Here is a 22,136-nt window from a genome sequence, read left to right as displayed (position 1 = left end):
AGATAAATGTAGGAGGGAGGGAGGGAAGAAAGCAAGAGAAGGGCAGAGGCTATGAGGGTTTCCATAGGTTGAGAAAGAGGGGAAAGTTTAGGGGGGGGGAGATACAAGGTGAAATGATATGCCCCCCACCAGTCCATGTATGTCACCTGCATGTTCACTCCTAAGGTTAATAGTTTGTTTCATAGAGTGGAGGAACTGCTATTACCTAACTTTTATCAAGCCTGCACATTGTATGGAAAAACTATGGCACAACCTAGATATTTAAAAGGGCATTCGGTTTCTATATTTCTAGAACCAGAGACTTTATACAGTCAAAATCTTTATTTGTATCCTTTAGAAGGTCTTCCATAGGAAAGAAGATTTGAACTCCCTGGCACATTGGCTGTAGAAATATATTTGCAGAGCAGATCAGGCCAATGACAAAAATCCCCTGTAGGGGATCACAGGACACTCTCTAAGAGCAGCAGCTGGATCAGCAGCATACAGAACATGAACATCTATTGAACTAGTATGCAAGCTGGCCACATGGAACTCCGTGCATTTATTCACCAGACAGATGGGTTTGCTTCTGCTGATGCAACGTTTTGGCAAAGTGGTTCTCCAGAGGGTAAATAACCTGTCTTAAGGGATGATGTGGTTTTTGTAGTAAAGACTGCCCTACTTTAGAACCACTGAACAAAGAAAAAAAATAACCTACTGTGAAAGTTTAGTGCAGGGATGTCAAATATAAGGCCTGTGGGCCGGATCTGGCCCCTTGAGAGCTCTTATCCGGCTTGCGAGCCAGCCGAGGCAGCCACCCCCACCCCACTCTCGATCTGGGCTGGCGAGGCATGGCCAAGTGACATTTATATCATATCCAGTCCTCGTAACAATTGACACCCCTGGTTTAGTGGTTCTCGGTGGTTCCAGAGTGGGGCAGTCTAGCATCCTTGACAACACAGATTTATTCCCAGTGAAATAGCAAGGTGACACTGTATATATAGATTGAAGGTATTGAGGGAACCAAGGATCCAGACACTATGGGGAGAGCCAGTACATATTTGTAGCCGGTGGAGTCATTTTGAGTCTGATGGAATGTTTCAGTGTTCGATTAACTTCTTTCTGTTAGCAGAAAGATTTTTCATGTTCAGTTAACAATGGTTTGTTAGGATTGCTTTTCTTCATTGTAAAATGAGAAACAAATTGCTTTCCCAGACTCGGTCTGAGGAATCGTGGGAATCCTCCTACTTTTGGTGACAACTGGTGAGGTGGATTCTGACTGCTAATCAGGAGGAGGTGTGTCCCAGAAGAAAAGACTGCCCCACCCCAGCACCAGACAGAATTAAAATTCATGTTAAGTGCCAATGTTTACTCTCCCAGTAATTGATTGGCCTATACTTTGTTTTATCTGAGCCCAGTTCTGTAATAAGCTTCAGGGTCTAAGCTCACCCTTCTCTCTATTTGATCAGTGAGTGTCACTGGCAGTGCCATCCTAAGCAGGTCTGCTCAGAATCCTACTCAGGTCTACTCAATGGGGCTTACTCCCAGGAAAGTGTTTGTAGAATTGCACTGTCATTGAGCTTTGTAGATGGGTGGGTGTTTGAACCTTGGTCTCACTCTTTTTGGCAACCACCAGCTGATAACCTTCTTTTCGTGTTCCATTGCCCCGGGATAACAGAAATGCAAAGCTTTAGCAGATCAATCTCTTACTAATTTATAGCTGCTCAGAGAATCACACACAAGTAACATGCAGAAGAAACTATTTCAACCTACACAGCACTAGAGGATATTACAAAACAGAGCAGAGAAGATATTTATATCGTAATATAAAGCAGATGTAAAATGGTGGTAGTCCTGTTTAAATGTCAAACATACCCTATGGTGATGCCTTGTATGGTCAGGGGGTGTTTTTTTACACACCCGCACACATTTTATTGGAGCAAAACATGTACACAAATTATCTGTTCTGTACGTAATTTACTGGCCAGTATAAATGTCCTGTTACATATTTCTGGCTTGGTTTTCATGTTGATTTTAACACTGCTTTTGAAAGCAGTGCAGCAAGAACTAGATCGAGCATTCTCATTTTAATAATAAATTATTTAAATGGCCAGGCATGTGAACTACAAATCAATGTAAAATACAGACTTGAGTCCCTGAAGACTTGCTTTTGACTTTATGGGAGTTATGTGGCTAAATGCCATGAAACTGTAAATTCAAGGGGACAGTTATGCCTTCTGTATCTTGCGCTTCACTATGATGTGCGTTCAGACCTAATTCATTATCTTCATGATGGGTATTTGAGAGATTTACAGGATGCAATTTTGGTTGTCATGAGGTAATGGCAACATTTGAAGTAACATCTATCCAGGTGGTTTTGATATAAAAAACGTGCAGGGTTTCAAAAATTCCTTGCACAGGAGTTTGACAGAAAATCATCTCAAACACAATCTACAACTGATACAGCCATGTGCACTGCAATTAGTCATAGTCATATTGCCATTTCAGCTTTGAAATGCCTTGTTCCAGTTCCCAGGTGTTTCCAAGCTTCTCACGATACAGTTAGTTTATGCAACAATAGCATATGCAATATGTACAATATATGTACACTGTAAAATATACATTTATTTTGCAAACATTTAATTGCTTGCAATTAATCCACTTATGTATTCTTAAAATTTTTATTTATTTCTTATAAAAATTAAATGATAGCCTTATAGTTGTGGGTGGGGCCCCTTTGTCTCCTGGCAACCAATATTTTTAGACCCAGTCCACCACTGACAATATGGAAACCTTTTGTGCACTTGAAATATTTCACATACACATCTTCTGCAAGAATAGGTGAGATATATAAGATGGAAGCATAGGTTTTGTAGGATAAACAGAGCATTTTACTTACAGATACAACTTTTGTAGAACGTATCAATGCAAACTGACTAACAGAATTTCACTGAAGAGCACAAACACATAAAACACATACACCCTCACTCCCACCATGATATTAAATGTCAAATATTTATTTATTTAAAATATTTAGTAGCCACCGTTCTTCCTTAAAGAGCTCAATAGCGTAGAAAAAACACAAAATAAAAAACATTAAAAACATAAAAACCGAGATTTAAAATCGTAATTAAGTACTGCTAATAAACTTAACCAAATGCAGTCCTAAATAAAACTGTCTTCAACTGCCTCATAAAAATTGAAAGTGAAGGGTCAGGTGCACCTTTCTGGGGAGGTTGTTCCATAATCATGGGGCTGCCACTAAAAAGGCCCGATTGTATACCCACCAGACAAGCTACTTTGATTGAGGGCCTCTGCCTGTGATCTTAATTCTTAGGCAGGAACATATGGAAGAAGATGCCATGTAGGGCTTTAAAGGTCAAACCTAACACCTTGAATTGGGACCAGGAGCTGACTTGTAAGTAGAATATCAGGGTCGCATGCTCCCAATAGCCCGTTCCAGCCAGCAGTATAGCTGCAGCATTTTGCATTAGCTACACCCTCCAGACACTCTTCAAGGGTAGCCCCAAATGGGGTGCATTGACCAGTCCATTCTAGATGTAACTAAGGCATGGTTCATTGTGGCTAGATCTGACTGACCCAGGAATGGATGTAGTTGACACACCAGCCAAAGCTGGACAAAAGCAGTGTTATATGGAAAATATGGCAACTTACCTTATTCAGGTAGGCTTTGTCCTTGTGATCTGAAGAGAGTGGATTCATTATCCCATATGATGTTGCAATGCCCCCAATTCTTATCGCAATCAATGGATTACTCCTATCTTAATTAAATTACTTGCCACCGTAACAAAAGATAAAACAGTCCCCTTTTTGCTAGCGGATAGAGACCCAAGAACAACATTGGTGGTAGCCAGGTATCTATCCACCATATTTTCCTTAAATAAATAAAGGCTCCCCTTTTACTGCTCAAGACCTTTGAGTCAAGAGAGCTTGAAAGAAAGAAGAAGGAAAATAGGGTTGCCAACCTCCAGGTGTTAGAACAAGAAAAAACAAGAAAAAACACACAGCACGGGGCTCACTGATATAGAAAAAAAACAATCAATGCTTATTTATATGTGATTACAATCACTCACTTCATAAATCATATGGTATACAATTCATATAACCAATTTTGTATACTATATGATTTATGAAGTGAGTGATTGTAATCACATATAAATAAGCATTGATTATTTTTTCTATATCAGTGAGCCACGTGCTGTGTGTGTGTGTTTTGTTCTAGTACATTTTGCAGCATAGGTGTTACCTTTTGCCTAAAGCCTCCAGGTGTTGGCTGGAAATCTCTTGCTGTTACAACTGATCTCCAGCTGATAGAGATCAGTTCCCCTGGAGAAAATGGCAGCTTTGGCAATCGGACTCTATGGCATTGAAGTCCCTCCCCTCTCCAAACCCCATCCTTGTGTTCCGCCCCCCCCCCCCCCAAATCTCCAGGTATTTCCCAACCTGGAGCTGGGAACCCTGCTTTTAAGTCAAGAGACATTCACAGGTTGTTTGCCATTGCCTGCCTCTGTAGTGACCCTGATATTCCTTAGCAGTCTCCCATCCAAATAGTGGCCAGGGCTGACTCTGCTTAGCTTCCAAGATCTGACAAGGTCAGGGCAGCAAGGCCATACAGTAGCCAAAATCTGCTCAGTTATGTCTAGAAGCAGAACAATTGTCTTGGTTTTGCAATTCCAGGCAACGTATGCCTCTTCCAGGTTTGCCATCTGGGCTGTCACTGCTGCCACAAACGCAGAGGCATTTGAAGGGGCAATGGAGCATCCCCATGGCAGCTTTCCCCACACTGCCCTTGCCCCAATCCCCTGTGGCTTCCATTCTCTCCTCCCCTGCCCTACCAGAGTGATTATTTGGGCCTTTCCCTTAATTCACATCATTACTGTTTTGTTAAAGTCCTTCTCCCAAACCGACAAGATTGTGGGGATATGAGCTTTCGAGAGTCAAATCTCCCTTTATCAGAATATCTGACAAAGGAGGCTTTGACTCTCGACAACTCATACCCCGAACATCTCATTGGTCTCTAAGGTGCTACGGAACTCCAATCTAGCTGTTCTGCTACAGACCAACATGGCGATCTTCTGAAACTACCACCCAGACAGATGCATTATTTAGTGTATGTATAAATCCACATGCACCCTGACCTTTCTCACTTGGCCTTTCTCAATGCTAAAGCAAATAGGGAAACCACTGCAGGTAGGGAATTCTGAATTCAACAGAGCTCCTGCCTCACCAAGCTTACTGTACTGGACCATAGTACCTTATTTTGGTCTTCCAGTGAGAGCATTCACATTTAGAATTCCGGAGGATGCTACAGTGAAAATAATATTGCTGTGTTGTAAAGGCTAATCCATTTATTGTGGCGTAGGTTTTCGTAAGAGCCTAATTAATCAGACACATGAAAAAGCATCTTAGTCTTTAAGGTCACAAGTCGCTGTTATATTTCACAGCTCACAAACATTTATCACCAGAGATGCAATTGCTGATGGTATCCAGAAGATGGAGATGCAGCACTTCAGTTATGCACATTCCCTTAGAAGGTGGAAACAGAATGGTGAGGACTTGCTGAGTTTCCATCGTGCTTGCTTTTCTGTTTGCTTTTTAATTTTTTTCTTCTCCTTGAAAAAAGTGAGTGCTACTTTTAAGAACTCTTTTCTTTTCTTTAATAAGGGCTACTCATGAGTAATGGAAATATTCTGAACTACTTCCCAACTCTCCACTTGAAATCCCTGGCTTAGGAAAGTACTTCCCAGAGTGCCTGCCAGTCATGATCATCAGATACCCTGGAAAGTACATTTCCCAGAGTTTAGGTGCATGGGATATTGCTGGACCAGCATCCAGTGGGCTGGGGGGAGGGGAGGGCAAGTGCCAGGTAGTAGCAACCGCCAGGTAGTAGCAGGAGATCTCCTGCTAATTCAACAGATCTCCAGCCAATAGAGATCAGATCACCTGGAGAAAAATGGCCGCTTTGGCAATTGAACTCTATGGCGTTGAAGCCCCTCCCCTCCCGCCCTCAGGCTCCACCCCCAAAGCCTCCTGCCGGTGGCAAAGACGGACCTGGCAACTCTACACAGAACCCATGTTCCGAAGCTGCTATTTCTTCCAGGAAACTGATCTCCATGGTCTGGAGCTCAATTGTAATTCTAGGAGAACTCTAGGCCTCTCCTACAGGTTGGTAACCCTAATTGGAATTGTTCTCTGGCTCTGATTATAATGTTGGCCAGAGATGAACACTTTGGGCTATAATAGTTGAGACACAAGTATTACAAGCCATCAAAGTTTATATTCTTTTGAGCTTTACAAACTTATTTGGAATTACTAGTTTTTGGAGATCCAAAATGTTTAACACAGGGAAAGGGTGATTACTGGAGCTCATCAGTTGCCACCTTTTTCTTGGCCCTTTTCCTGTGTCTTTAACAGCAGCCTGTGGAAGTTTGGCAGATGAAGCTTTTCCTGATACAACTTAATTTTCCCACCTCTGCCGTTATTATCATTGGCTGAAGCCCCATATCCCGAGGTAGCAACAAGAAGCATCAGAGATACGTTTCGAGGAAACATCCAAGTGATCATTGACAATTGGCTGCATTTTGTGTGTGTGTGTGTGTGTGAAATCAGCATTTCTGCTACCTTGAACGGCATCTTTCATTTTTTAGCATTTCAGTGTGTGTGTTGGATGGGGGGGGGGGGAGAGACACACCTGGCTCAGTGGCTTGAATCCTGACTGTGAAGTACAATGGATGAGATATCTCCACTTGGCAGGAAGTTTTAGCTTATTTTCTGGTCAACAGGGAGATGAAGATGTAAGGCACTGTTTTTGAAGGAAGGTGTTTGTTTACAGATACTAATTAATAATCCTTGAGTCTTCAATTTTGCAAAGTCATCAATCCTTTCTGAATGGGGTGGAGAGATTGTCCGTCTGTCTGTCCACATGTGCTTTTTTTTATTACTTAGGACAATCATCATCATCCAAAACAGCCATCTTACTCTCTGCCCTGCACACTGCCCTGCCAAACACACATGTCCAATAATATTAAATATAACAATTAATATAACTATAAATGTAAATTTTCAATGTAACCAAACTTCACTAACTTATATGTATTTATTTACTTCATTTATACCCCACCTTTCTCCCCAAAGCAGGTAACATTGTTCTCTTCTGTTCCACTTCATCTTCACAACAACCCTGTGAAGTAGGTTAGGCTGAGTATGTATGGCTGGCCCAAGGTCACACAGCAAACTTCCAGGGCAGAGTAAGGATTCAGACCTGGATCTCCCAGATCCTAGTCTGACAACTCTCATTACTTCACCTCCCTGGCTGTCAACAACTTATTTGTGGCATGCTTTTACATCTAAGCATGCTGTTAGAAGTGCAAAGCAAACCCCTGGAAACTGAAATTTCCACATGAAAAAGTGACATGTGGCTCTTGAGCCACGGGAGTAAGTACCACCGATTTAGGGAACAGGGGACATGAAGTTGTCGAGAGGGACTGTGAAGGATAGATATTGGGGAGGGGACAGAGTAATGAGGTTGGAAAGTGCATAAACTGAAGCATGCTACAGCTATCTGTGAGGGGGTTATAAGCTAAGAGATGGGTTATATTCCAGAGGGAGAGGTGAGAGCTGATAAAGCCAACAGGCCTGTTCACATAAGCATCTGTAAATCATTTAAGTATTCCACTTTATTATTAACACATGGCGACTTGTGACTGAATATGTATATCACCTCCTTTGAACAGCATCATCTTTGGGGTGATACTGTAGTGGATGCTTCACACATGCAAGCCATCAGTTGATGTTGTAGCCATCAAGGGGATGGATTTGTGTATCTGAACGGGGCCAAGAAAACGACAGTTTGGAAGCAAGGATCAGTGTTTTTGGTGAATGCTAACCTTGATTCCTCTCTGGCTTGTTTTAACCCTGGAAGGTGAAGGTGCAGATGAGGCATTTAAGGCAATTTGGGGTCCTTCTGCATGTAAGCCTGGAACCTTCGGTATCGGTATACAAATACAGGGTCCTGCCATTTCTATCCTATACCATAGAAATGCGTTAACTAAATAAACAAATAACAGAAATGATGTCATTTGCTACTGAGATATGTGCCCCACTGGTCATTTTACAAAGCATAAGTATGAAAAATATGGTGTATAATATAATGGAAAAGTCAGTCATGCTAGGAAAAATTGAGGGCAGCAGGAAAAGAGGAAGACCCAACAAGAGATGGACTGACTCAATAAAGGAAGCCACAGCCCTCAATTTGCAAGATCTGAGCAAGGCTGTCCAAGATAGGGCATTTTGGAGGACTTTCATTCATAGGGTCTCCATGAGTCGGAAGCGACTTGACAGCACTTAACACACACATAATATAATGTCACAGTTACAATCAAATTATACATTCACAAATATATTCCTATCTACATACCAACTAAAGAAACTATAGTTGCTCTATGATGCATAAATGTAACAGGAGAAAATAGAGCAGAAAGACAAAAATGGGAAAAGGAGAAAGTCCTAGTATATAAATCTGAAAAGCTCCTAATGATATAAATCCTTTCTTCTTTCTTTTTGTGTAGGAGACTTCAACAAGATAACATACATTCCAACTGGAGGTGTTTGTAAGTATAAGTACAGCCTTGGTGGTAGAATAAATCTTTCCTTGTTTTTCTTTGCAGGAAAACTTCAGGTCTGGTCATTTTGACATTATGAAATGTGAAATAGATGTGTAATATTCGTCTTGCTTTTTGCTGCTGTTGGCTCTTGAATAGAGGACAAGTGAGCTTTCCTAAGGCGAGCTCAATGAAGCCACCTTCCAGGATATCCCTCCTCTTAGCAACCCCTCTGCTTAAGCAGAGGGACTGCTGAGGAGGCATCTGTCCTTGGAGCAGCTCCATAGGGACCCATCACAACCCCTCTAATCTGTCTGGATTAATGGACCAATCCAAATTAAGTTACATTGATTCTATGTGTGTCTTACATCTTAGCTCTGCTCACCCTTTCTATGATATTTATAAATGAAACTGCTACCATCTGGTACCAAAAATCATTTAACTTGCCTCACTTTTCCTCCCCCCCCCCTTCAAAATATCAGCTATTACTTTCGTGTAAGGAACCACAACAACGTGACAGTGCTGGCATGACTCCACAGAAATTCCTGTCATCCTGATCAGCTAAATTTATTTAGAAACTTATATGGTGCCTCTCTGGAGATCTTCTCAAGGCAGCTCATAGAGTAAAACAATGCAATAAAATAATAAAATAATAAACAACAGTGTAAGAATTATCAATATAAAAATAAACCATGGGTATAAAATTCTAACCTGTTTTACAGGTTGTTGTAAGGATACAATGGGATAACTTCAAGATCCCAGATTTAATTGCTGACATTTCCAGTTAAAGGATCTCTAGTGAAGTGGTTACAGTGTTAGACTAGGATCTGGAGTCCCAAGTTTTAATTCCCACTCTGCCATGGAAGCTCCCTGGGTGAGCGTAAGCTGGCCACTCATTCTCTCAGCCTAACCTGCCTCACAGAGTTGTGGTGCGGTTAAAATGGAGACATATTAATGTGGTAAGCCATACTGGGTGCCCACTGGGGAATACATGAGGAATAAATGAATAAAATAAAATAAACAAATAGTTGGGTGGTTCCCTCTGTGTCCATGGAGAACTGCTTTACATTAAAGACATCATTGCATAAAATGGACCACCAGTCTTGCACTTGAAGAAGCTCATTACATTCTTAGGAAAGTTATTATTAATTACTAAGTATTTATTATGCCAGAGGTTCTTCTCCTTTAATCCACTACCCCCCCCAAATGTGTACAAAATTATCATCAACAGCTCCTAAACCACAGTTTTTTTTAAAAAAGGACATCAAAGCACCACTCCAGACAAGACAACTTTAAGTAGGTATATTTATGATACATGCATAGTGCACAGATCTCAGGCATATATTTATATGAGACCTTTGTATCTGGTAGCCATCAGCCATGCTAAGCTTGTTTCTTCTTTGCTATGTGCCATGTCCTTAAGGGCCTGGGGGAGAAGCTTAGGATAGCAATTTTGTCCTCATGTTGCAGTGAGCAGAATAAAACAACTCTCCTCTGCTTGCTGAATCCCCCCCAGATGTGTTGATTGCCCCTATTAAGAATCACTATTTTATACCCTGCATGTTACCCTCCCCCAAGTGGTCACAAAAATGGGCCATAACTCAGTGGCAGAGGACATGTTTCTCATGTAGAAGGTCTCAGATTAACTACCTAGCATCTTCAATAGATAGTCTGGAAAGGTCCTGTGGGGAAAGCTGCTGTCTATCAGAGTAAACAGTGAGATGGAGCCTTGGCCGTAATCTAAATATATACACCCAGACATTTCACTCTTTGTTTTTTTTTAATGAAGAAAACTAATTCTTCTTCATCACCTTCCTCCCAAACTGCTAAAATTGTGAGATTTTATTTTCAAGTTCTTTGCTAGCTGTAAAACTTTTTTTCACATGCCTCGGGGTGACAAGCGCACTGCTGCATTGTGGGAGCTGCCTTTCTCAGCTGTCCCACTTTCTTTTGTTCTGATATTTCCCTCCCCACATCAGCGGTCTGTTTGCCAATGGCTGCTGTTTTGTTTTCCAAATGAAGTCTGGGCGGTTCTGCAAGCCACATCCAAACGTACTGATTATGTGGTAAAGATCTTTGCCTGCTAGGTGGAAGAACAGCACCAGGCATGGGGGAGGGGAGGGGAGAGGAGGGCCAGGTAATACAGTATGATGCTGCATAACCTTTTTTCATTAACCACTGAAAACAACATCTGTTTCCCCATAATGATGGGGAAGGTTTCTCTTTATTAGATATTGGCTAGTTAATGATTCTAAAGCGATTTGCCTGGCTAAGCAGGTGTGCTCCTGTTTGGTGCACAAAGATGTTCTCTGGAGCCAACAGCAAGACAATGCTTGGCAAAGAATGTTGCAATAAAGAGCTGCTGCAGGCAACGTTCCAGAATGTTCCAATGTTCCAACGCTGACAGCCTTTGCCCTTGAGATTTTCTGAGAATGTGCTGATATCAAAAAGACAGCAATAGTTAAACGGGAGTGACCTCAGGCTACTGACTTTAGTCTTATAGTACTGTACAGAAATGGGGGCTGGGGGCTGCCGGGGGGGGGAGAGCTTTACTAGCTGTGTAGAAATGGTAGTTTTCCAGAGACTTGAACACAGCTTAGTAGAAGAGTAGTTTGCTGGTTCTGAGGTTCATATCTTCCTTTCTTTCCTTCTGCAGGTTTTGGAAAGACCACAGAAACATCTAGAACCCTTTTGACCACAACGGGACCTGCAAAACAAATGCTTTCTTCCATCTCCATTTAGCTGGAAGGATGAATCCCTACTTTGACTTGGCTAATCTGGCCACATGGAACCATGATGGAGTAAGGGAATCAGATGGGCTTTCCTGGTTTTAGTGGGGGAATTTCGCTACAGAGATACTTACCGTGCATTCCCAAGCCGCGCCAGAGGCCAGGACGAAATGCCTCTGGAGGTCGGCGAAGGCCTGCACCGGTGCAAGGGCTCACAGTGCCGGCGTCCGGCCAGCGCACGCCGGTGTTTGTGGCCCCAATGCTGTCATGAAGGCCGGGCTGGGTCGCCGACAGAGCCTTCCACCAGCATCTGGACACCGGTGGCGTCCCGGGAGGCATTCCTGGGGTGTCAAGGCGCCTGCCTGGGGACAGGGCTGCCGTTAGGCGGCCTCCTAAGCTGTTATGGCTTGGGAACGCTCCCCCTTTTTGAGATACGCTACCTTTTAGCAGGCGCAGCCTTTCTGTTTCTATGGGGCGAAAAGTTCCTGTTTAACAAACAAAAAAGCAGCAAAGGCTTTTTTTTTTGTTTCTCAGCGTAGGTGGAACAGTTTTAGAAGGCGGCTCAACTGTGCTTTCTCCCCGCCGTTCCCCTATGCCGATTCTCAGGAATGCACGGTAAGAATTTTGTTTGGGATTTAATTAAATTATCAGTGGGAATATTCCTTTGACGCAATTCCATTTTCCACAGCATACATCCTGGTATCTTATTCTGTAATGTACTATGCTACTTTCATAGGAATGCAGTGGTAAGCATACCTCAATCAGACAGCAAGATTATTTTCCCAACACAATGGGGCCTGTCGTTCAATTTCTTCACCAGTTACCCAGGTTGCTGTCCAGTATCTGAGGTTCCTTTCCCAGCTGCATTGTATGCTGCATCAAGTTTAGGCCCATGTCTGGCCTGCAAAGCCCTGTGAATCACCCTCACACATTCAGCAGAGCCAAATTACTCTCAATCAGCAATGTAATGATCTCCACAAAGTGTTAAGTGAATGCTTTGGAGGACATAAATCTGTTAATATGAAAGTAGACATTTTAAATTGGTACCCCGACCCCAAAGTATTCTCACTGATCACTTAATGCTTTGCAAAAACAGTGAACAACCATTGGTTCTTGTAGGTTATCCGGGCTGTGTAACCGTGGTCTTGGTATTTTCTTTCCTGACGTTTCGCCCGCAGCTGTGGCAGGCATCTTCAGAGGAGTAACACTGAAGGACACTGTCCTTCAGTGTTACTCCTCTGAAGTTGCCTGCCACAGCTGCTGGTGAAACGTCAGGAAAGAAAATGCCAAGACCACGGTTACACAGCCCGGATAACCTACAAGAACCAATGAACTCTGACCGTGAAAGCCTTCGACAATATAGTGAACAACCAGTTTCTGTGCTAAAATAACATTGTAGTTCGACCAGCCTGGGTCATGTAGGCTGCTGTAAAGAACAGTGATGTAAAAACTTTAAGCTGGTGTTTGCAAGTCATGGGTCTCCTAGCTTCTGGGCCACCAAACAAGCAAAAAACCAACCAAACAAACAAACCAACCAACCAGAATGTGATGAATCAAGATGTCAGTATTCCTTTTTTGATCCGTTCTTTCTTTAGTCCATCATGGGCATGCCAGGGCATGGGTGTATTACAAGAATGATAGAGAAAAGCTCAGTCTGGGAGCCAGTCCATGCTTGCCAATATATATGAAAGGTGTTAATGCATGATCTCCAGCAGAAGGCTGAACTTGCTTTTTGGGCTGAAAGTGGTTGCAGAAAAGAACTCACGTTGACAAATCACAATCCCATGTATTGTTAGCAAAACGTGTTTTCTCCATTAATTTTTTCATGTAATTATTGGGGTCAGTCATTTCATAATATCGTCGAAGGCTTTCACGGTCAGAGTTCATTGGTTCTTGTAGGTTATCCGGGCTGTGTAACCGTGGTCTTGGATTCCAAGACCACGGTTACACAGCCCAGATAACCTACAAGAACCAATCAGTCATTTCATGTTTCTGGACATGTATCTAGAAGATGAAAAACCATGTAAAAGAAACAAGGAAAAAAGGTATTAAAGATGGGATCATGGGATCCTAGCTGCTTTCGTCTGTAAAATTGGCAACAGGTCTTAAAAACAACAACCAAAAACTACACAGAATGCTCCAGGCTGAACCTTGTAGTTTCCATTAACTCAGCTAGCAGCAAGTATATTCTCCCCTTGATGCCAAAGCCCTCCCTTTGGCATTAAGTGGATCAGAGCATGAAAATCTAGGAAAGGCCTATTAGATCATCTCTCTCTGCCAGTGCAGGACAATGATTATTGCATTACTCATGTTCATTGTGGGATATAATAAGCCCAAAGGGCTCCAGTCTGCCTCTTCAAAAGGTAAAACACACATCACATCATTGTCTGGGAAAGCAGCCACAGCTGTAGCTTCTGAGCTTTCAAGAACAAGGGATGATCGTTCAAGAAGAAGAGTTGGTTTGTATATGTCGACTCATGTGGAGGAGTGGGGAATCAAACCCAGTTCTCCAGATTAGAGTCCGCTGCTCCAAACCACCACTCTTAACCACTACATCACACTGGCTCTCTAAGGTGTACACAAGCATCTGCAAATAATGATCCATGTTTTTTTTTTTTTGGTGTGTGTGTGAATTTAATGTAGAGGAGGTAGTTGTATATTTGTCTACAACAGGGTGTGCGTTCACAGCACATGTGTTTCTGAAGTGTACTTACTTGCCTCTGGATGCTTTCTTGGTTTGCCAAGAATATGTGTAGGATGAACAGTCTGATTTTAAGCTCACTTACTTGGAAGAGAGTTAAAATAACTGCTTCTGCTCCATTGAAATTGGGACTGATTTATATAATCATTTTTGAGATAGAAAAACCAACACAAGGTCTTATTTTCAAGAAAATACATTTATGACTGAGATAAAGGTAGTTCTGTATATTGTTGATCAGGTTTAACAAGTTGAAGGTTTGTTTAGATTTCTGGTAAGAAGCACCTCAATAGATCAGAGAAAATGGTGATGGATAAGCAACGGTAGCTCCAGTTGTCCACTGCTGTGAGAAATTCTTGGAGATTTGGGGGCGGTGCCCAGGGAGGGTAGAGTTTGAGGAGGGAGAGGGAACTCAACAGGGATGTGATGCATAGAGTTTGCCCCTATTAAAGTCCCTCCCTTCCCCAAACCCCGCCTTTTTCAGGCTCCACTCACTAAATCTCCAGGTATTTCCCAATCTGGAGCTGGCAGCCCTAATTTAAATTGATGCTGTGTGATTCAATTGCAGCCACTGCAGTGGAAAGTATGCCTTCTGCAGTTTTCTTCTAAGAAACTGTGGATCAAACTATACATAATATTTGGAAATTTGTGCATGAATTTTCCCAGCCTTTTAAAAAGGAAAATAACAACCATGAAGCACCCCTCCTCCGATTTCTATTGGGTTTGCATTGAGGGTGAGGGATCCTCTGCTTCCTCTGCACAGTTTTAGTGTGCCCATCACTACTACAACCCCTTTGCTGTTGTTACCCCTTTTCTCTTTCAACTCTCCAGGGGGGGAACGTTTGGTTTCAGTCAAACAACATGGATAAATCTCTTATTATTCCCCACAACCTAGCCCTATGGGGCTGTGCTGCTTTCAACATTTAATAAAATTGGTTCTTGTAGGTTATCCGGGCTGTGTGACTGTGGTCTTGGTATTTTCTTTCCTGACGTTTCTGTCCTGACATTTCCTGACTGTCCTTCAGTATTGCTCCTCTGATGATGCCTGCCACAGCTGCTGGCAAAACGTCAGGAAAGAAAATACCAAGACCACGGTCACACAGTCCGGATAACCTACAAGAACCAATGAACTCTGACCATGAAAGCCTTCGACAATATTTAATAAAATTGTTCAGCGGGGGTTGTTCAAAGGTTTCCCAGTACCTTTTCTAATTTGGCGCATCACATCCATCCCATTGTGTTGATGTCACCTCCTCTCTCAGTATATTCTGATCTAAACAGAATAATAGTTTTTTAAAAAATAATAATAACAATTACAAGATCATACAAATAGGTGATGGGGTTGTGAAAACATTGGTGAGTAAAACTGCTAGCTTTTAAAAGGCAAATAGTGAGTGATCTATCATCAAGTCTGTGGGACATAAGAATATAAGAAAAGCCCTGCTGGATCAGACCAAGGTCCATCAAGTCCAGCAGTCTGTTCACACAGTGGCCAGCCAGGTGCCTCTAGGAAGCCCCCAAACAAGATCACTGCAGCAGCACCTTCCTGCCTGTGTTCTACAGCACCTAAGATAATAGGCGTGCTCCTCTGATACTGGAGAGAATAGGTGTGCATCATGACTTGTAGCCATTTTAACTAGTAGCAATGAATACCCCTTTCCTCCATGAACATGTCCACTCCCCTCTTAAAGTCTTCCAAGGCATAGTTGTGAGGGTGATCTGGCTGTAACATCTGTCACCCTATTGATCACCAGAGCTGATTTGGCTGACCTGGCTGGCTAGGCAGGTGTCTCCTCCCTTCCTCACTGCTCCATGTGCATGCCTTCCAAAGCTGAAAGAGAACAAACATCCCAGATAGGAGGACTGAACCGTTCTCTGGTCCAAGGTATGTGACCGCTGCACTCCCCTGCTAGAACCCCCAAACAAGATCAGTGTCCATTTGTAGGAGTGACGCATGAAGAGGCTTACTGGGGCCACAGGATAATCAGATCTATTTTGCTGTGTTTTTGACATTCTGTATCCTACTATCAAATTATGTGTTGTCTGAGTGAATACATTTTATATGCCCTGATCTGATTATAATTAGTTTGAAAGCATACTTGCTTTTTTCCCATCTCTAAAATTCCCCCCCCCCAGCCAATTTATAAGGAAAGCAGGACTGACACACAATTTTGCATTTGCATAAAAGATGGATGAATTCTGACTGTCCATAATAAATGTGGAGAGAGCTTTCTAACTACAGAGTGTTGGCCACCCTATTGTGGAATTATCCAACCTTACCATAGGTTACTTCACACACCCTTTTTTATAGAGTACAGTGGTTTTGAGATAGCATTCCCTGCAATAAGAATGTTGGTTACAACTCTTGAATTATGCTCGAAAACTAATGATTTTTAGTGATTATAATCAGGCTATACCAACCAGTGGTGTGTTTATACAAAATTGAATTACGGGGAAAAATTCACATTGCAGTGGGATTTCTGTCTCAAAATGGGCCCCAATGTTCACATAGAGAAGTTTTAGCACTCACTGTCCTTACTTGTTTACTCTGTTGGTACTTCACAAATGCCAGGCTTTGAGGAGGAGGAGGAGAAGGAGAAGGAGAATTGTTTTTTATATGCTGACTTTCTCTACCACTTAAGGAAGAAGCAAACCGGCTTACAATCACCTTCCCTTCTCCAAAATAGACACCCTGTGAGGTAGGTGAGGCTGAGAGAGAGCTCTAAGAGCGTTGTGACTAGCCCAAGGTCACCCAGCTGGCTTCATGTGTAGGAGTGGGGAAACCAACCCGGTTCACCAGATTAGTATCCGCTGCTCATGGGGAGGAGTAGGGAAGCAATCCCAGTTCTTCAGATTAGAGTCCACTGCTCCAAACCACCACTCTTAACCACTACACCACGCTGGTGTAGTATAGTGTAGTGTAGTAGAAGAAAGGCAGCTGGGGAGACATAGGGTCCACACTTTCCCCAAACACCAAGATGCCCAAGACCAGCCTTGCATTATTTTCCCAACAGTTCTATTCAGTTGGTTCTTGTCTTAAGTGTCCCAAAGCTTGGCCAATCCTGCTGCCAGCATTCAAGTATAACTTGAGCAATCTGGAGGCACTGGGGAATCTGAACCCTTTTCACCTCATGTACAAAAAGACCCAAAAATTATATTGTAGCCCAATAAAAACCTTCATGTTCCTTTAAAAAAGTAAATGAATGTGAGTAGAACTCTGAATGAATGAGACCTTGAGAAAAGCATCAAAATAATTTATTTCACATATATATGAGAGGGGGAAGAGGGAGATAAATTTGGATAACAGACTGCATTATCCTCCTTTCCACAGACAGCTTTGCCAGCTAACAATATTGGCTCTCACTTGTTGGTCAGCTTTATACTCCATAAGAGGTGTTACTTACACATTTGAAGTCTAAAGAACAGTTCTGTACACTCAAGGAATATTCATGCATGTTTGCTGAAAGTATGCCAGAGAGTTTTTTCTAGCTCCCAACCCCCCTCCCTCTCTGTTTCTTCTCCCCTTGTGGTAGGTGGCTCATTACTTCATAAATCTGTGCCTGAACAGGAATTGAGGCTGGGGAGCAACTGTGCTGTTTCATGCATCATGAGCCAGTGTGTGTGGGAGACAGAAACAGCACCTCTTTGGACCAGCTGCTCCATCCATCTGCAGCTGGGTCTAGGTGCAGTGATCTACGGTCAAGATCTGTACTGGGAGTATTTTTATCACAGTTTTATAGCAGCTGGTGTAAATGGCAATAGGCAGAAAAGGGGGGGAGCAATAATCAAATTCCCAGCCATCAGAAACACGGTTTGAAGAAACAAACAGAAAAAAGTATTGTTTGGCATCTGAGCAACGTACTTTGTGAAATTGCATATCACACTGGCAAAATTTGGCATGAAGATAAGGCTGAAATATGTTTGAGTGCAGCTGAAGCTTATAAGGCTTCTGTTCTTTAAAAGGGTGCCTATTTTCAATTCCATTTTATTAAGGACTGTTATATGTCTATTTTGAAAAAGGTTGTAAAGGCCCCAAATAAAAATGAATTCTGTATACAATTACAATATATGGAGCTTTCCAGTGCATGTTGTACATATAACAAAAATGAAACAGATGAGACTGTTCAGTGTGTAGGCCATTACAATTACACATCTGATTAATTCCAACATGAAAGTTTCCTCTGTGTAACATGTGAACTGATTCTTAGCACCCAGTAGCCTACGTCCTCCCACTTCCTAAACCATCCTGCTGGATCAGGCCAAACTTCCATTTATTTAATCTAGGACAGTGACCAGTCATGCTCCTCAGTACTCACAAATGAATGTAACAGTCCTCATCTATTGGGTTGGATCCAACCAGCTTTTCTGCTGGTGAAAAAGGAGGAGGAGGAGGAAGAAGAAGAGTTGGTTTTTATATGCCAACTTTCTCTACCACTTAAAGGAGACTCAAACCGGCTTACAATCACCTTCCCTTCCCCTCCCCACAACAGGCACCCTGTGAGGTAGATGGGGCTGAGAGAGCTCTAAAAGAGCTGTAACTTGCCCAAGGTCACCCAGCTGGCTTCGTGTGTAGGGGTGGGGAAACAAATCCAGTTCACCAGATTAGCCTCCACTGCTCATGTGGAGGAGTGGAGAATCAAACCCGGTTCTCCAGATCAGATTCCACCGCTCCAAACCACCACTCTTAACCACTACACCATGCTGGCTCTCAGGAGGGATTCCTTTTGATCACCAAAAAGGGCTACGCTGGGGATTATGAAACCTCTAATTTAAAAAGCCACATGGAGATGGAGGACACAGAAAGGAGGGGGATTGGGCAAGAATGAGTGGAAAGGTTGGCTGGATCCAACACATTGTTCGTTCCTGGCATCTGGAATTCAGGGACAGAATGTCTCTGGAGTTGGAGATTCCACTTGGCTATAATTGTTGGAAGCTTCTATTTCAAGGATTTGTTTAGCCTTTTAAACGCCTTGTGTAAAATGCTCTTTACTTGTTACCTGAGCGGTTCAGGATTTTTTTTTTAATCACCAGGTCCCATGCATGATTAAATAAATGACCAATTCATGTGGGGGGAAGCCAGTCATGTAGATCTTTCCCACAGACTCAGCTGTCCTCCCCCCACCCCACATTCCCAGTGGAGACATTCTGTGGCCAGGGGTCATATAGATGGGTCATTTAATGTCCCTCCAGCTGTGTTAGAGTTGCTATTAAAAAGGGGCACCCTCAAAGAACAGTAACATGTAATGTTACTTTGTGGCCATCATCACCCCAAATTCCATAGATTTAACTTTGTGTTGCAGGATATGGCACTACCTTCTGATTGCATGATATAAAGGATTTTAAAAAACTTTCCCCAGAGATCTGGATGCTTCTTATCTCATAGTTGTGAAGCTGATACTTCTAAAGGAGAACCATAACACAAAGAGCTACGTAAGTCCCCATTCTTTCGGATAGTTTGGAATCAGAAATCTATGGGCAACTATGGCCATTTCCACTGCATTTTCCACATGGTCAATCTGCAAGGCTTGAAATTGCATTCCCCGTTTTTTGTCTGTATGCCTCCTCTTTCAGCAATGTTTCATGGTTTCCCAAATAAGTTTTATTCTCTCCGCACTTTTCCCAAAAGAACTATTTTTTTCTACAGGGAGCGTTGCGTCATTTGTGACATCACGGATGCACTGGATGCTCCCCCCTTTGCCCCCTTTTTTATTTAATGCATACACTCTAGTGGAGATATGATGGTACACTGTGATTGGTCACTGCTTCATTGAGTTCCTGTTTGAATTGGTGCCTCCATTGTTTTCCGACATTCTTCTGTCTTGACTCCATTTTGAGTGCACATTGGAGAATCTCACAATTTGGACGGCACTCATAGAGCTTCTCACTGGACCCACAGCACTTTTTGTTGTTATTGACAATGCATGTGATGTTTCTGCTTCGCATTAACTTTCATAATCTTCTGTGGATGTGCCTCTGCTGGATGCAGCTTAGGCACAGAGCTCTGTACGCCACAACCTTTAGTGCCAGGAGAAGAGCAGCAGAAGCAAGATGGGCTGCACCACTGGACACTCCCAGGCAACGCATATGTAGTGGTATGGTCTTGCCTGCATGCATGCATCACCTTACAATTTCTGAATGACCTGCCAAACCTTCACTGAAATTGTGGATGCCTTGTGAGGACATCTCCAGTGGCAGAGGACAACCATGCACGAACCAATAGAAGTGGACAAACATGTAGTGATTGTCCTATGGTATTTGGCAAATGCGAACACCTACAGGGAGGTCTGGGAGCAGTTCATCATTGGACTGTCTACTGTAGCCAGCATGGTGTAGTGGTTAAGAGCGGTGGTTTGGAGCAGTGGACTCTGATCTGGAGAACCGGTTTGATTCCCTACTCCTCCGCATGAGCGGCGGAGGCTAATCTGGTGAACTGGATTTGTTTCCCCACTCCTACACACAAAGCCAGCTTGGTGACCTTGGGCAAGTCACAGCTCTGTTAGAGCTCTCTCAGCCCCACGTACCTCACAGGGTGTCTGTTGTGGGGAGGGTGAGGGAAGGCGATTGTAAGCCGGTTTGAGTCTCTCTTAAGTGGTAGAGAAAGTCGGCATATAAAAACCAACTCTTCTTCTGTGGCAGAAATAGTAACGGAGGTGTGCTTCGCTATAGAAATTGTCCTGTATAGGAAGACTGTCTGCCTGGGTCCAGAAGTGCTGAAGGTAATTTTTTGAAAATTTTCTAGGTGGCATTATCACTGATTTGTTAGATCATTATTCCAAGCGAGTAGTGTGTGAATCTGGAATGTGGAAGAAATGGTGATGGAAGAGATGTTTATTTAACAAAATCAGTTATGCTGTGGATTAGCTTAAGGGAGCAGAGTGTGTTTGAACTTGTGGTGATCGTGGTCTGTGTGTTCAATGCTTGCTGTCCAAGGGCTAGGGCTGAGAACTGAATATATAAGTTAGTACTACTCATCTTTAATAAACGTATAACAATTTTATTAACAAAGAACAGTATTTTTATTGGAAAACATTTTTCATATTGGAAAAATAAGGCCACAACTAAAAATTAATGGCAACAGTATTATTGACGCATTGGTGAAGCATGGGAAGGCTGGATGGGGGCATCAGCCGTCCCGTTGCGAACTGATGCAGGCCTGAACTCCCAGCGGTCCCGCTGGGAGTAGTAGAGGATGACGGTATGTGGGATACACATGGGCTTGCGCCACTTGGTGTTCCCCTGTCACTCAGGTAGAGGCCAAACCTGCCGCCCCCTATGCGGCAACTCAACCCCTTGGCCTCCCCCAAAACCCCTTATTGGGGTCCCCCAGTTGGAGGAAGGGGCACGCAGGCCGCTTCCCCCCATCAAAACCCATCCAGCCCCATGCGTATACCGCCTTAGTTGTGACAAATATAGCATAACATCAACACCTAAAGCCCTTAGGGAGGGAGGGTGGGCCAAAGCCGGAGACAGACTGAGACAACGGGCGGGAGCCGCCGGGACATGCGCAGAGCAGTGGGGGAGGGAGCCGAGCCAAGCCTCCCCTGCCTCGCGACAGCTTCCCGGCCCCGCCCGACTGGTCGGGAGCAATCGGCTCCCTAGCCCAATCAGGTGAGACCCCTGAGAGGGGGGGCGATACCGGGAGAGTGAAGCAACTCCGCCGCTCTCCACCCCCGCCCCGGACACCAAAGCTGGCTCCGGGTAATTCCGGAACCTTTTGATTGCAGTGGTGTATGCGACATGGTTTCCACTCCACTCATTTTCTTTCTCCCCCCCTTCAGATTATGGACTGTTTCAGCACACTGGGGTTCCCCCACTGCATTGGTGCTCAGGATGGCTCACACGTGCCCATTCGATCTCCGGGGGGGGGGGAGGTGAGGGGCAAAGAAAGAAAGAATGTTCCAAAGATGTCCACACCCCAAGGGAAGCTGGTTTGGATACGGAGAAAACTATACACCACAGCAAAAGTGGTCGGGGTGGGGGTGGGGGACACACAGAGAATAAACAATGGGAAAATGTTTCCAACACCAAATGGAGGAAAAAACATGCAGACATGAAAAATGAAACCTAGTTTTCTATGGCATGCTACATTGTAAACTATTGGTGCAGAAA

This window comes from Euleptes europaea, chromosome 10 (assembly GCF_029931775.1).
Source record: "Euleptes europaea isolate rEulEur1 chromosome 10, rEulEur1.hap1, whole genome shotgun sequence".
Taxonomy (NCBI): Eukaryota; Metazoa; Chordata; class Lepidosauria; order Squamata; family Sphaerodactylidae; genus Euleptes; species Euleptes europaea.
The sequence above is the reverse complement of the archived record's forward strand: the minus strand, read 5'-3'. Positions refer to the sequence as shown.